Consider the following 14,384-nt stretch of genomic DNA (forward strand, 5'->3'; position numbering starts at 1 on the left):
CCAAAAAATAGAGTCAATGCCCGATCTCTGAATATTAGCAGGTTTGGGCCTGGTTAGTACATGGATGGGAGACTGCCTAGGAATACCAGGTGCTTTAAGCTTTTTGGAAAATTTCACAAATTATATAATAATCTTTTATTAAAAAAAATAAAAAAAAGCGTCAATGCCCGATCTCTGAATCTTAGCAGGTTTAGGTCTGGTTAGTACTTTGATGAGAGACTGCCTAGGAATAACAGGTGCTTTAAGCTTTTGGGTTTTCTTTCCTACTTATATAATGTACTGGCGATTAGATTGGCTGGTCTTTAAATAGCCCGCTCTTTGCAGCAGTCTTCGCTTACGGCCATACCAACCTGAGGGCGCTAGAGAGCTACAGGAAGTGTTGGCTGCAGTTGGGAGAGGAAGGCTCTCCTCCATTTTGATTTTTCTGTTAGTGTTTGTTTTGTGAGTTGTTTTTGGACTTTTAGTTTATTTTTTGTGTGGTTTTTCAGTTTTAAACCACCTAACAGCAGCATCTTGCTGGCTGGAGGGTGGTTAATTTTTATTTTTTTGTGTTTTTGTACAATGGATGGATTATTGGCAAACGACACTGGACTGGCTGGAGAGATATGCATGGCAAACAACACTGGACTGGAGTATCGACAACGAGCAGGACGCGGTAAAAATCAAGATGCAAGATATACAATTGGTGAAAGGAAATACTTAAAGGAGGCAACTGTGATTGTGAATGTGGAGAATGTAAGTGAGGTGAGAGCTGTGGATATTATTAAAGTGGTGACGGACAAATGTGGATATTGTAAAATCTTAGCACTGAGGCCAAGACAAGGAAAGGAATATGAACTGACAATGGAAAAAGAAGAAACTTGTGATGAACTGACTGAGGGATTGTTAATTAAAGGAGTGAACTGTGAGATAAAGAAACTGCAAAACAGAGATTATGTTGTCTCTTTCATGCATCTGCCCGTCTACCTTGCTGATGAAGAGATTTTAAATAAACTGGAGGTTTGGGGGGTTTCCCCAATTTCAAAAATAAAGCGGCGTGTTTATCCGGGCACCAGCATCGAGGATGGGACAAGATATGTAAATGCGCGGTTTCCGAAGGAGGTGGCCTCCCTACCATACAGCACAAAAATTTAAACGGCAGAGGGTCCACAATACTTTCGGGTGATGCACAGCCATCAGGTGAAAACTTGTCGGCTGTGCATGAGCCCAGATCATGTGGTGAAGGACTGCCCGGAGTTTAAGTGCCATAAATGCGAGGAAAGAGGCCACTTCGCGAGAAACTGCAATGCTGTGACGTGCCCGGAGTGCAATTTGGTTTTAAATAAGTGTGAGTGTTGGATGCAGGGTGAAGAGGAGGAGCGGCAGCAGGTGGGCGGGCAGGTGCATGAAAGAGACAATGAGCAGCGAAACGTTGGAGAAAGAGTACGTGGTGAAGGACTGGAATTAAATAAGGATATAGAACAACAGAAAGAGTGTACCGAACCCATCATACAAACACAACAGGATGGGGGAATTTGGACACAGATGGATTTGACAGACAGCTTGCAAAATGCTTTGGATAATGTGGAACTGGTTGATGAAAGGAATAAAGTACTGAGTGATGCGCAACAGGAGGGAATTTTATGTACACCGATGGATGTGACGGACAGTGTGCAAAAGGAGATGGACGCGATAGAAATTAATGATGCTACAAAAGAGTGTGAACAAGGAAAAGAAAATGAGGAGACGCAGGGGAAATCATCAAAAAGAAGAAGATCTGTAAAGGTAATACCTAATCTTGATACTGCAAGAAAAAGAATGCTTAAAGAAGATGGGATTGAGTGTGCAAATAAGTATGAGCTGCTAAAGGGTGTGGAGGAGATGGACTGAGTTTATGGGTTTTATGCATGTTTTTATATGTTTATGCTTTTAAAAATTGTTACTTTTAATGCTAGAGGGCTTTCGAACGTAGGAAAATTTGGAAAAGTGAAAGAAATGTGTAAAGGAGAGGATGTGATTTTATTACAAGAAACTAACTGGAGGGAAGAGTACATGACTGAAATAAGGAAAAGGTGGAGTGGAGAGATTTTTTATAACAATGGTGATGGGAGGCTGGGAAGAGGAGTTGCGATTTTAATAAAAGAAAACTGTGGGGTATCATGTAAAACAATATATAATGACATAGTTGGGAAATGTATTGCGGTTGAAATGGAGTATGAGGAGAAAAAAAAATATTGTAGTTAATATTCATGCACCGACTGTAGAGAGTGAAAAGAAGGAATATTTAAATGTATTAAGAGACTTTTTAAAAAAGCATAAAGAAGTTATTATGATGGGTGATTTTAATACTGTTTTCAGTAAATTAGAAATTGGTGAGGGAATGGTTTTTAAAAATGATAAAGGAAGAAAGGAACTGAAATTATTAATGGAAGAAAATAATATGATTGATGTATGGAGAGAAAGAAATGAAAAAAAGAAAGAATATTCAAGGAGGCAATTAGTAGGGAATTTTATGTGTAAAACAAGGATTGATTTTATTTTATGTACAAGGAACATTGAAGGTTTTATCGGTAACATTAAATATGTGGACCGTAAAGTATAGTGACCATAAACCACTTTTTATACAAGTAGACTGGAGTTCAGTGAAAAGAGGGCCGGGTGTATGGGTTTTAAATGTAGAGGTTTTGAAGAATGAGGAGTATGTGTTAAGTATTAAAGAAATTATTGAAAAAGAAAAGGAGAATGAAATGTACAGTGAAGATAAAAGGATATGGTGGTAAAATGTTAAATATTTAGTAAAAAAAAATCACGATAAAGTATTGCAAATTAATACAGATGTGTAAGAGGAAGAATGAGAGAGAAATAAGAGAAAAATTGGAAAATGAATTAAATGAGAATGGGAAAGATATACAAAAAAATAAAAGAATTGGAGGGATTATTGAAAGACATGGAAGAGGAAAAATATGAAGGTGCAAGACTAAGGAGTAAAGCTAAATATACTGTGGAGGGTGAAAAATGTACAAAGTTTTTCTTTGATCTAGAAAAAATAAGAGGGAAAGCTGGATTGATTAAAGAAATAAGAGGGAAAAATGGTGTAGTGGTGGAAACAAATGAGGAAATATTAAAAGAAGTAAAAGCTTATTATGAAAATCTGTTTAGTACTGAGGGGTTGAAAGAAGAAGAGAAATTGGAGTTACTAAATCAAATAAAAACAACAGTAGGAGAAGTTGACAAAAAAGAGTGTGATGAAGAGATAAGGGAAGAAGAGATTAAAAGAGCAATAAGTGAATTGAACAAAAATAAAAGTCCAGGTATAGATGGTTTGGGGAGTGAATTTTATATAGTTTTTAAAGATTTTTAACCAGTATTTTAAAAGAAGTATATGAAGACATTTTTAAAAAAGAGGAAATGAATCAGAGAATGGGGATGGGATTAATAAAGTTGATATATAAAAGAAAAGGAGATAAAGTAGACCTAAAAAATTATAGACCAATTACAATGCTGAATACAGATTTGAAAATTTTAACAAAAGTTTTAGCCAATAGATTGAAAGAGGTAATGCCAACCATAATTAAAACAAACCAAGTATATGGAGTAAAAGGGAAAGATATAGCGGATACAACTTTAAGTATAATAGATAGAATAAGATATATGAAAGAAAAAAACAAAAAAGGATATGTTATTAGTTTGGATTTTGAAAAGGCCTTTGATAGAGTGGAGCATGATTATTTATTTGGAATTTTAAGAAGGTACGGGTTTGGGGATAATTTTGTCTAGTGGATTACAATTTTATACAGGGGAGCAATAACAAGAATACAGTGTAACGGTTTTTTAACAGAATGTTTTGAAATTACTAGGTCAATAAGACAAGGATGTTCTTTATCAGCGCTTTTATATTCTTTAGTTGCAGAACCATTGGGATTAGTTGTTAAAATAGATGAAGACATAAGAGGGATAAACATTGAAGGAAGTGGGGGAAATGAAAAAATATTTCAATATGCAGACGATACAACAATAATAGTTAAGGATTTAGAGAGTGTTAATAAAGTATTGGAAGTAGTACAGATGTTTTGTAGGGGATCAGGAGGCAAGTTAAATGAAGAAAAAACAACATATGTGAGATTTGGAGGAGTAAATGTTTTAACTGATTATTTTCATTTTAAAGAAACAAAAGAAATAAGGATTTTAGGTGTTCTAATGGGAAAAGATGAAAGGAATGTTAAAGAAAAAATGTGGGAAGAAATAGTAGGAGGAATTGAAAGAAGGTTACATTTTTGGAAATTGAGGACTTTAAGTTTAAAAGGGAAGGTTTTAATTTTAAATGTGTTAATGGTGTCAAAGTTGTGGTATGTTTTATATGTGACTGCTATGCCAATGTGGGTGGAGAAAAGGTTGAAAAAATGTTTTTTTAGATTTTTTATGGAATAGTAAACCGTCAAGAATTGCATATAGTACATTAATAGGAGAAGTAGGGAAAGGAGGAATGGGATTAATTGATGTTGAACAGAAAAAAAATAGCTTAAGAGTTAAAATAGTAAAACAATATCTAGATGATGGTCACAAAACAGCATGGAAAAAGACAATGGAATATTTTTTAAACAAATGTGGGGATTTTAACATGGGGGATGGGATTTTATGGATGAAAACTAAGAATTGGATGACAGAGTGCTTACCAGAGTTTTATAGGGAAATGTTTAGTGCCTGGGGAAAATTTTTAGACAAAGTAGAGTATGATCCACATGGGAGAGAAAACATTTTAAATCAACCTCTGTTTTTAAACAAAAACATTTTAAAGCAAGACAAAGAATTGTTTTTAAAGAAATGGATAGATGTGGGGATAACAAGTGAGAGATGTTTTATATGAATTTAAAGAAGGATTTTTACCGACACAATATATTGTGGATGCAATGGAAGAGGCAAAAGAAGATTACAGTGAACAAGAAATAAAAAATAAATATGAATTCATTAAAAATGCAATACCTAAAGAGTGGATTAAAAGAATAGAAAGTATGGAAGGAGAACCAAAAGAGAAATGTATTAATGTGAAATTAGGGGAAAAACTGTATGATTTTAAGGAATGTACTGTGAAAATGATTTATTGTGCTTTTAGAGATGAGAGCCGATTGTAAATGGATACTGGGTGCAGAAATTCAAAGATTTAAAAAAAGAGTGTATATGGAGAAACATGACGGGGAAATGTGTGGAAATAAAATTGGAATGTTTGGAGTATTTTATAAGGCATAAAGTGGTTTTTACTGATGTTATTTTAAATAAAATAGGAATGGAAGAAAATGCTCTGTGTAAAGTGTGCCAGGAACAGGAAGAGGGGATTTTACATATGTTTTTACATTGTAGAGAGCTAGAGGATTTTTTAAGGAAATGTAAATGTTTAATTAAAGATGTGGCGGAGGAGTGGGATGAAAATGTAATGGAATGGAACAGAGTTGTGATGTTTGGTTGGGAAAAAAAGTGTAAAAACAAAAGTTTCATTAATCTGTGTGTAATGCTAATGAAAAGTGCAATATGGGACAGAAGAACTGTGGCTAAAAAGGAAAAAATTGTGTTGGATGTTTGAAGTGTGTTTAAAAGACAAACATAATTATATATTGAAAAACTGTATGTGTACTTTAAAGGTGTAAAGAATTTAGAGTCTTTTTATGGTGTTTTTACCCCAAAAGTTTGTTGTGTTATAAATGATTTAATGTGGAAGTTGCCAGAAAGTGGAAGAGTTTTTTAAATTATCGATGTAAAGGAAAGATGTGTAATGTAGAGATGTGTAAAGACGATGTTCTGTATTTTCTATTTGAATGTGTTAAATCTATTGTATTTTATTGATTGAAATTACTTAAAGGCGGGGTGAAATGCTATTTTTTTTTACACTGTTAAAGAGTTGGATTCCCATGCTAAACATGGACAAAGTTTCAAAAATTAAGTTGTACGTTTGAAGGAGTATTTCTGTTCCAAAAATACACCTTCCGGTTTGTCACAAGTTTCGGAAAGTTTTTTTTCGAGTATGGCTCTGTGCGACGTTAGATGGAGCGGAATTTCCTTATATGGGTGCTAAGGGCGCGTCTGCCGGAAGAGCGCGCGCTCCCGTATAGCAGAGCAGAGAGAGGCTGTGCACAGACAATCACTCATCACAGCGAGAGCGTCGCGAAATGTCACAAAAGGAGTGTGTTTTTGGTTGCCAGGGCAAGACAACCCTGCACAGATTACCAAAAGAGAAACAGCATTAAGGGACCAGTGGATGGAGTTTATTTTTACAGAGCATCAACGGAGTTGTGCAAGTGTTTGTGTTTGTTCCCCTGCATTTCGAAGATGCTTGTTTTACAAACAAGGCCCAGGTTGACGCTGGATTTGCACATCGTTTATTTCCTAAGGATAATGCAATCCCAACGAAAAAGGGTCACGATCGTGTGTTGGAACCACAGGCGGTGAGTAAAACTGCTTCAAATATCTCTGTGTTATTAACTTAGCTATCGGCGTGTAAGCACATCAAGTAAACAACATGCGATGTTGTCATCAAACTGCACGAGTAAAACTGCTTCAAATATCTCTGTGTTGTTTACTTAGCTATCAGCCCGTAAGCACATCAAGTAAACAACATGTGATGTTGTTATCAAACTGCACTTTCCACATGTACAGCTTAAAAAAAAAAGACGACAAAGTGGAACTTAGTCATTTTCCAAAACCGCTAAGCAAATATATACAGTTTCAGTACATACCACATAGAGAAGCCTTTGCTGATGCTGCTCTTGTTAAATTTCAGCCTCTGGATCTGTGTCACAGCTTCCAGACGCGCTCAACACGCGTTGTGATTCTTTAGCTCCGCCCACACGTCACGCCTCTAGGCGCTCGTGTTTTTCCGGGAAAAATCGGTACAGACTATCTTTCTCTTATGAATATAATAAAACTAAAGACTTTTTGGAGTTAGGAAGGATGCAGTACTACTCTATAGGTACTCAAGATTAAAAGGATATTGAGTGAAAACGAGCATTTCACCCCCCTTTAATAAAAAAAAATGCCCGATCTCGTCTGATCTCGGAAGCTAAGCAGGTTTGGGCCTGGTTAGTACTTGGATGGGAGACCGCCTGGGAATACCAGGTGCTGTAAGCTTTTTGGACATTTTTCACTTAGTATATAATAATTTTGCCAAAAAATAGAGTCAATGCCCTGATCTCTGAATCTTAGCAGGTTTGGGCCTGGTTAGTACATGGATGGGAGACTGCCTGGGAATACCAGGTGCTTTAATCTTTTTGGAAAATTTCACGAATTATATAATAATCTTTCATTAAAAAAAAAAAAGAGTCAATGCCCGATCTCTGAATCTTAGCAGGTTTAGGTCTGGTTAGTACTTTGATGAGAGACTGCCTAGGAATACCAGGTGCTTTAAGCTTTTGGGTTTTCTTTCCTACTTATATAATGTACTGGCGATTAGATTGGCTGGTCTTTAAATAGCCCTCTCTTTGCAGCAGTCTTCGCTTACGGCAATACCAACCTGGCTATGCCTGATCTCGTCTGATCTCGGAAGCTAAGCAGGTTTGGGCCTGGTTAGTACTTGGATGGGAGATTGCCTGGGAATACCAGGTGCTGTAAGCTTTTTGGGCATTTTTCACTTAGTATATAATAATTTTGCCAAATAATAGAGTCAATGCCCGATCTCTGAATCTTAGCAGGTTTTGGTCTGGTTAGTACTTTGATGAGAGACTGCCTAGGAATAACAGGTGCTTTAAGCTTTTGGGTTTTCTTTCCTACTTATATAATGTACTGGCGATTAGATTGGCTGGTCTTTAAATAGCCCTCTCTTTGCAGCAGTCTTCGCTTACGGCCATACCAACCTGAGGGCGCTAGAGAGCTACAGGAAGTGTTGGCTGCAGTTGGGAGAGGAAGGCTCTCCTCCATTTTGATTTTTATGTTAGTGTTTGTTTTGTGAGTTGTTTTTGGACTTTTAGTTTATTTTTTGTGTGGTTTTTCAGTTTTAAACCACCTAACAGCAGCATCTTGCTGGCTGGAGGGTGGTTAATTTTAATTTTTTTGTGTTTTTGTACAATGGATGGATTATTGGCAAACGACACTGGACTGGCTGGAGAGATACGCATGGCAAACGACACTGGACTGGAGTATCGACAACGAGCAGGACGCGGGAAAAATCAAGATGCAAGATATACAATTGGTGAAAGGAAATACTTAAAGGAGGCAACTGTGATTGTGAATGTGGAGAATGTAAGTGAGGTGAGAGCTGTGGATATTATTAAAGCGGTGACGGACAAATGTGGATATGGTAAAATCTTAGCACTGAGGCCAAGACAAGGAAAGGAATATGAACTGACAATGGAAAAAGAAGAAACTTGTGATGAACTGACTGAGGGATTGTTAATTAAAGGAGTGAACTGTGAGATAAAGAAACTGCAAAACAGAGATTATGTTGTCTCTTTCATGCATCTGCCCGTCTACCTTGCTGATGAAGAGATTTTAAATAAACTGGAGGTTTGGGGGGTTTCCCCAATTTCAAAAATAAAGCGGCGTGTTTATCCGGGCACCAGCATCGAGGATGGGACAAGATATGTAAAGGCGCGGTTTCCGAAGGAGGTGGCCTCCCTACCGTACAGCACAAAAATAGAAACGGCAGAGGGTCCACAATACTTTCGGGTGATGCACAGCCATCAGGTGAAGACTTGTCGGCTGTGCATGAGCCCAGATCATGTGGTGAAGGACTGCCCGTAGTTTAAGTGCCATAAATGCGAGGAAAGAGGCCACTTCGCGAGAAACTGCAATGCTGTGACGTGCCCGGAGTGCAATTTGGTTTTAAATAAGTGTGAGTGTTGGATGCAGGGTGAGGAGGAGGAGCAGCAGCAGGTGGGCGGGCAGGTGCATGAAAGAGACAACGAGCAGCGAGACGTTGGAGAAAGGGTACGTGGTGAAGGACTGGAATTAAATAAGGATATAGAACAACAGAAAGAGTGTACCGAACCAATCATACAAACACAACAGGATGGGGGAATTTGGACACAGATGGATTTGACAGACAGCTTGCAAAATGCTTTGGATAATGTGGAACTGGTTGATGAAAGGAATAAAGTACTGAGTGATGCACAACAGGAGCGAATTTTATGTACACCGATGGATGTGACGGACAGTGTGCAAAAGGAGATGGACGCGATAGAAATTAATGATGCTACAAAAGAGTGTGAACAAGGAAAAGAAAATGAGGAGACGCAGGGGAAATCATCAAAAAGAAGAAGATCTGTAAAGGTAATACCTAATCTTGATACTGCAAGAAAAAGAATGCTTAAAGAAGATGGGATTGAGTGTGCAAATAAGTATGAGCTGCTAAAGGGTGTGGAGGAGATGGACTGAGTTTATGGGTTTTATGCATGTTTTTATATGTTTTATGCTTTTAAAAATTGTTACTTTTAATGCTAGAGGGCTTTCGAACGTAGGAAAATTTGAAAAAGTGAAAGAAATGTGTAAAGGAGAGGATGTGATTTTATTACAAGAAACTAACTGGAGGGAAGAGTACATGACTGAAATAAGGAAAAGGTGGAGTGGAGAGATTTTTTATAACAATGGTGATGGGAGGCTGGGAAGAGGAGTTGCGATTTTAATAAAAGAAAACTGTGGGGTATCATGTAAAACAATATATAATGACATAGATGGGAAATGTATTGCGGTTGAAATGGAGTATGAGGAGAAAAAAATTATTGTAGTTAATATTCATGCACCGACTGTAGAGAGTGAAATGAAGGAATATTTTAATGTCTTAAGAGACTTTTTAAAAAAGCATAAAGAAGTTATTATGATGGATGATTTTAATACTGTTTTCAGTAAATTAGAAATTGGTGAGGGAATGGCTTTTAAAAATGATAAAGGAAGAAAGGAACTGAAATTATTAATGGAAGAAAATAATATGATTGATGTATGGAGAGAAAGAAATGAAAAAAAGAAAGAATATTCAAGGAGGCAATTAGTAGGGAATTTTATGTGTAAAACAAGGATTGATTTTATTTTATGTACAAGGAACATTGAAGGTTTTATCGGTAATATTAAATATGTGGAATCAAGCTTAAGTGACCATAAACCACTTTTTATACAAGTAGACTGGAGTTCAGTGAAAAGAGGGCCGGGTGTATGGGTTTTAAAAGTAGAGGTTTTGAAGAATGAGGAGTATGTGTTAAGTATTAAAGAAATTATTGAAAAAGAAAAGGAGAATGAAATGTACAGTGAAGATAAAAGGATATGGTGGAAAAATGTTAAATATATAGTAAAAAAAAAATCACGATAAAGTATTGCAAATTAATACAGATGTGTAAGAGGAAGAAGGACAGAGAAATAAGAGAAAAATTGGAAAATGAATTAAATGAGAATGGGAAAGATATACAAAAAATAAAAGAATTGGAGGGATTATTGAAAGACATGGAAGAGGAAAAATATGAAGGTGCAAGAATAAGGAGTAAAGCTAAATATACTGTGGAGGGTGAAAAATGTACAAAGTTTTTCTTTGATCTAGAAAAAATAAGAGGGAAAGCTGGAATGATTAAAGAAATAAGAGGGAAAAATGGTGTAGTGGTGGAATCAAATGAGGAAATATTAAAAGAAGTAAAAGCTTATTATGAAAATCTGTTTAGTACTGAGGGGTTGAAAGAAGAAGAGAAATTGGAGTTACTAAATCAAATAAAAACAACAGTAGGAGAAGTTGACAAAAAAGAGTGTGATGAAGAGATAAGGGAAGAAGAGATAAAAAGAGCAATAAGTGAATTGAACAAAAATAAAAGTCCAGGTATAGATGGTTTGGGGAGTGAATTTTATATAGTTTTTAAAGATTTTTTAACCAGTATTTTAAAAGAAGTATATGAAGACATTTTTAAAAAAGAGGAAATGAATCAGAGAATGGGGATGGGATTAATAAAGTTGATATATAAAAGAAAAGGAGATAAAGTAGACCTAAAAAATTATAGACCAATTACAATGCTGAATACAGATTTGAAAATTTTAACAAAAGTTTTAGCCAATAGATTGAAAGAGGTAATGCCAACCATAATTAAAACAAACCAAGTGTATGGAGTAAAAGGGAAAGATATAGCGGATACAACTTTAAGTATAATAGATAGAATAAGATATATGAAAGAAAAAAACAAAAAAGGATATGTTATTAGTTTGGATTTTGAAAAGGCCTTTGATAGAGTGGAGCATGATTATTTATTTGGAATTTTAAGAAGGTACGGGTTTGGGGATAATTTTGTCAAGTGGATTACAATTTTATACAGGGGAGCAATAACAAGAATACAGTGTAACGGTTTTTAACAGAATGTTTTAAAATTACTAGGTCAATAAGACAAGGATGTCCTTTATCAGCGCTTTTATATTCTTTAGTTGCAGAACCATTGGGATTAGTTGTTAAAATAGATGAAGACATAAGAGGGATAAACATTGAAGGAAGTGGGGGAAATGAAAAAATATTTAAATATGCAGACGATACAACAATAATAGTTAAGGATATAGAGAGTGTTAATAAAGTATTGGAAGTAGTACAGATGTTTTGTAGGGGATCAGGAGGCAAGTTAAATGAAGAAAAAACAACATGTGAGATTTGGAGGAGTAAATGTTTTAACTGATTATTTTCATTTTAAAGAAACAAAAGAAATAAGGATCTTAGGTGTTCTAATGGGAAAAGACGAAAGGAATGTTAAAGAAAAAATGTGGGAAGAAATAGTAGGAGGAATTGAAAGAAGGTTAATTTTTTGGAAATTGAGGACTTTAAGTTTAAAAGGGAAGGTTTTAATTTTAAATGTGTTAATGGTGTCAAAGTAGTGGTATGTTTTATATGTGACTGCTATGCCAATGTGGGTGGAGAAAAGGTTGAAAAAATGTTTTTTAGATTTTTTATGGAATAGTAAACCGTCAAGAATTGCATATAGTACATTAATAGGAGAAGTAGGGAAAGGAGGAATGGGATTAATTGATGTTGAACAGAGAAAAAATAGCTTAAGAGTTAAAATAGTAAAAAAAGATCTAGATGATGGTCACAAAACAGCATGGAAAAAGACAATGGAATATTTTTTTAAACAAATGTGGGGATTTTAACATGGGGGATGGGATTTTATGGATGAAAACTAAGAATTGGATGACAGAGTGCTTACCAGAGTTTTATAGAGAAATGTTTAGTGCCTGGGGAAAATTTTTAGACAAAGTAGAGTATGATCCACATGGGAGAGAAAACATTTTAAATCAACCTCTGTTTTTAAACAAAAACATTTTAAAGCAAGACAAAGAATTGTTTTTAAAGAAATGGATGGATGTGGGGATAACAAGAGTGAGAGATGTTTTATATGAATTTAAAGAAGGATTTTTACCGACACAATATATTGTGGATGCAATGGAAGAGGCAAAAGAAGATTACAGTGAACAAGAAATAAAAAATAAATATGAAATCATTAAAAATGCAATACCTAAAGAGTGGATTAAAAGAATAGAAAGTATGGAAGGAGAACCAAAAGAGAAATGTATTAATGTGAAATTAGGGGAAAAACTGTATGATTTTAAGGAATGTACTGTGAAAATGATTTATTGTGCTTTTAGAGATGAGAGCCGATTGTAAATGGATACTGGGTGCCGAAATTCAAGGATTTTTAAAAAAAGAGTGTATATGGAGAAACATGACGGGGAAATGTGTGGAAACAAAATTGGAATGTTTGGAGTATTTTATAAGGCATAAAGTGGTTTTTACTGATGTTATTTTAAATAAAATAGGAATGGAAGAAAATGCTCTGTGTAAAGTGTGCCAGGAACAGGAAGAGGGGATTTTACATATGTTTTACATTGTAGAGAGCTAGAGGATTTTTTAAGGAAATGTAAATGTTTAATTAAAGATTTGGCGGAGGAGTGGGATGAAAATGTAATGGAATGGAACAGAGTTGTGATGTTTGGTTGGGAAAAAAAGTGTAAAAACAAAAGTTTCATTAATCTGTGTGTAATGCTAATGAAAAGTGCAATATGGGACAGAAGAACTGTGGCTAAAAAGGAAAAAATTGTGTTGGATGTTTGGAGTGTGTTTAAAAGAAAAACAGAATTATATATTGAAAGACTGTATGTTTACTTTAAAGGTGTAAAGAATTTAGACTCTTTTTATGATGTTTTTACCCCAAAAGTTTGTTGTGTTTTAAATGATTTAATGTGGAAGTTGCCAGAAAGTGGAAGAGTTTTTTAATTTATCGATGTAAAGGAAATAAGTGTAATGTAGAGATGTGTAAAGACGATGTTCTGTATTTTCTATTGAATGTGTTTAATCTATTGTATTTTATTGATTGAAATTTCTTAATAAAAAAATAAAAAAAATAAAAAAAGGCTATGCCCGATCTCGTCTGATCTCGGAAGCTAAGCAGGTTTGGGCCTGGTTAGTACTTGGATGGGAGACCGCCTGGGAATACCAGGTGCTGTAAGCTTTTTGGAAATTTTTCACTTAGTATATAATAATTTTGCCAAAAAATAGAGTCAATGCCCGATCTCTTAATCTTAGCAGGTTAAGGTCTGGTTAGTACTTTGATGAGAGACTGCCTAGGAATACCAGGTGCTTTAAGCTTTTGGGTTTTCTTTGCTACTCATATAATGTACTGGCGATTAGATTGGCTGGTCTTTAAATAGTCCTCTCTTTGCAGCAGTCTTCGCTTACGGCCATACCAACCTGGCTATGCCCGATCTCGTCTGATCTCGTAAGCTAAGCAGGTTTGGCCTGGTTATCACTTGGATGGGAGACCGCCTGGGAATTCCAGGTGCTGTAAGCTTTTTGGACATTTTTCACTTATTATATAATAATTTTGCCAAAATATAGAGTCAATGCCGATCTCTGAATATTAGCAGGTTTGGGCCTGGTTAGTACATGGATGGGAGACTGCCTGGGAATACCAGGTGCTTTAATTTTTTTGGAAAATTTCACAAATTATATAATAATCTAGCATAAAAAAAAGAGTCAATGCCCGATCTCTGAATCTTAGCAGGTTTAGGTCTGGTTAGTACTTGGATGGGAGACCGCCTGGGAATACCAGGTGCTGTAAGCTTTTTGGAAATTTTTCACTTAGTATATAATAATTTTGCCAAATAATAGAGTCAATGCCCGATCTCTGAATCTTAGCAGGTTTAGGTCTGGTTAGTACTTTGATGAGAGACTGCCTAGGAATACCAGGTGCTTTAAGATTTTGGGTTTCTTTCCTACTTATATAATGTACTGGCGATTAGATTGGCTGCTCTTTAAATAGCCCTCTCTTTGCAGCAGTCTTCGCTTACGGCCATACCAACCTGAGGGCGCTAGAGAGCTAGTGTGAAACAGGAAGTGAGGTGGCTATAGAAGGGTGAAGAAGGTTCACCCAAAATTGTTTGGTGTGTGTTTGTTTTTTGGTTATTTGAGTCTTAAC

General features: G+C 35.6%; 1 non-coding gene and 1 pseudogene across 1 annotated transcript; both read left to right on the plus strand.

Annotated features, from left to right (window-relative positions):
* The first annotated feature begins 7,459 nt into the window (after positions 1–7,459).
* LOC128004840 (5S ribosomal RNA) lies at positions 7,460–7,578 on the plus strand. The gene has a single exon (XR_008177515.1). It is a non-coding gene; the product is annotated as a 5S ribosomal RNA (ribosomal RNA).
* Positions 7,579–13,639: 6,061 nt separating this feature from the next.
* LOC128007167 (uncharacterized) lies at positions 13,640–13,757 on the plus strand (annotated as a pseudogene).
* The last annotated feature ends 627 nt before the right edge of the window (positions 13,758–14,384 follow it).

The sequence above is a fragment of the Carassius gibelio genome, chromosome B22 (assembly GCF_023724105.1).
Source record: "Carassius gibelio isolate Cgi1373 ecotype wild population from Czech Republic chromosome B22, carGib1.2-hapl.c, whole genome shotgun sequence".
Taxonomy (NCBI): Eukaryota; Metazoa; Chordata; class Actinopteri; order Cypriniformes; family Cyprinidae; genus Carassius; species Carassius gibelio.